Source organism: Loxodonta africana, chromosome 8 (genome assembly GCF_030014295.1).
Source record: "Loxodonta africana isolate mLoxAfr1 chromosome 8, mLoxAfr1.hap2, whole genome shotgun sequence".
Lineage (NCBI taxonomy): Eukaryota > Metazoa > Chordata > Mammalia > Proboscidea > Elephantidae > Loxodonta > Loxodonta africana.
This window is the reverse complement of record NC_087349.1, coordinates 66,874,815-66,877,514: the sequence shown is the minus strand read 5'-3', so window position 1 is coordinate 66,877,514 and position 2,700 is coordinate 66,874,815.

The window sequence follows — 2,700 nt, the reverse complement described above, 5'->3', positions numbered from 1 at the left end:
AAGATGGACACAATGTGGACAAGTAAAGGAAGACATAAAAGTTATTCAAAAGAGAAAATATGAGGAGGAACATTGAATTTCCGTCACTAAAAGTGAAGAAACCAAGCTGATTAGAATAGGTAGTGCTCTACTTTAAGCAGTAGTAGAAAATAGTTCTTCAAAAAATAGAAATTTTTGTTTGGAGCTAGAAAGAATCTAACAATTTTTTTTAATGTTTGATTTTACAGATGATGAAATTGAGACCAGAGAAGTAAAGTGACTGCCCAAGTTGGGTGAGTTTGGATTATGGACCCTTAAGAGACATACAAAGTGTTCATTTTTTATAGTGAGCTGGGAATGAATGGGAAACCCTGGTGGTATAGTGGTTAGGTGCTACAGCTGCTAACCAAAGGGTTGGCAGTTCTAATCCACCAGGAGCTCCTTGGAAAGTCTATGGGGCAGTTCTACTCTGTCCTATAGGGTCACTATGAGTTGGAATTGACTCGACGGCACTGGGTTTGGTTTTCTTTGGTTTGGGAATAAATGGGAAACCATTGTGGCATAGTGGTTAAGTGCTATGGCTGCTAACCAATAGATTGGCAGTTTGAATCCACCAGGCACTCCTTGGAAACTCTATGAGGCAGTTCTACTCTGTCCTATAGGGTCACCATGAGTCGGAATCCACTCGATGGCACTGGGTTTTTTATGGTGAGGAATGAATGAAGATTCCAGTGAACTGCAAATGAATGTAATGAAGAGTTCCTAAAAATTTTTGAGCGGGGAGGACATGATAAGAGCAGTGCTTAAAAAAAGAATAATCTGGCAGCCATGTGCAAGACAGACTATTGAAAGAATAAACGATTGCATATATTCACTGAAACAAAGGAAAGGTCTTGCATGAACTCATGACAGCAACATGCCATGCACTGAAGAATATAATTAACTCAATTCTCTGCACTTGAGTCAAAGAACACAGCAAAAGAGAGATTGCTATAGGAAGATGACCTGGAGGTAGACTGCGGCTCTGGGAATACAGGCGTGAGATAATGAACAACATTGAATTTAAGAATGCATGAGATATGGGGAAATAGAAAAAAAAGTGGCTAAATCAAAGCGGTTTCCAGGTTTTTCTTTATGGGTGTGCCATTGACAAAGACAGAAAAGCCAGGAGGGAAAACCGCTTTCCGAGAGGCGTATTAGCCACATTGCATTTGAAGGGGCAGCCTACATTCAATGAGGCAGTGAAAAGCTGCTCAGTAGTATCAGTCCAACCCCCAATAAACTAAGTCAGTGGTTCTCAACTTTGGTTGTATGTTATAATCACCTGGGAAACTAGTTTAAAAAAAAAAAATACTGATTCTCAGGCTTCACCCCAAACCATTTGAATCAGAACCCCTAGGGTGGAGGCCAAGGGATTGATGTTTCTTAGACGTGCCCTCTGTTATTCCAATGTGCATCCAGGATTGAGAACAACTAGTCTAAATTTTCATCCTGGAGACACTTCAGTTCTGGGAAAAGATATTAAGATAGATGTTAAGACACTATCTTAAAAACTGGTTCAATACTAAAGAATCTCTGCAACAGTAGGGGGCAAAGATTTTTATATAACTAACAATATTTTAAACCATTTAAGTGAAATTCAAATCTGAGGAAGAGAATGTAAAGTGAAAAGGACAAAAATATAATTCTGGGTTATAGCCACTTTTATAAAGCAGGGGATGATTAATAACTTAAGGGCTGTCTGAGTTTACCCCAGAATCTTTCCACTTTCCACATGCCATATCCACAATACCACAGTGTTTCTCTGGGAGATGATCATGCTTTCCCAATAACAAATAAACATTCAGGACACAGTTTCATTATACGACACTGGCCACTTAATAAACATGCGCAAAATCTCTATCATCTGCATCTTCGTCTTTCCCACTGTTCTCTAACCCCACTGTTCTCTAACCCAGGCCTTCCACCAGTAATCTAGATTGTATCTAAAATTTTTTGAGACGTGGTTACATAACTATCCTCTTGTTCTTTCTCTCAACTGGTATTTTTCATTATTCTTTTCAGGAGATTGTCCCATTCAATTCACATTCACAAGAATACTTCACATTAAAAAAAAAAAAATTGTCACTTCATCTATTTGATCTCCCCCTCAAACTGCCATTTTATCACTTTGCTTCCTTTCACTGGCAAACTGGAAAAATAGTATACTTTTTAAATAAATTCCCACTTTCTCCATTGCCATTCCCCTTCCTCACTTAATCTCTTTTAATCTTGTATTAGCTTCACTACTCCTCTAAAATCATTTTCTTCAGTCATTAATCACTTGCTTCTGCCCCCTCTAGACCTTGTAGAAACATTTCCATCCTTTAGCTTCCATAAATTTGTACTGTATGGGTGATCCTACCTCTACGGTCCCATTGCCTTTGTCTTCTTAGTTGGATGTAGTTCCTCTTCGAGCCCCCAAATGTGAACACATTCAAAGGCTTAGTCCAAACACCATCTTCTTGTCAGTGTCCCTGTAATGGGCAGCTGTCCCCAGCAATTGGCAATGCTCTGCTGCCCCCACCTGGCCAAGTCCACTCTAATAACTTCAGAGGCCCACATTGGACCCTTAGCTGGAAAACCACCAGGAAAGATTTTTCCAAATCGCTTGTCACCCTTTGACCTGTTTACATTTTCAGCACACCTCGTAAACTCCAGATAATCTGTCATTGCTTCAGA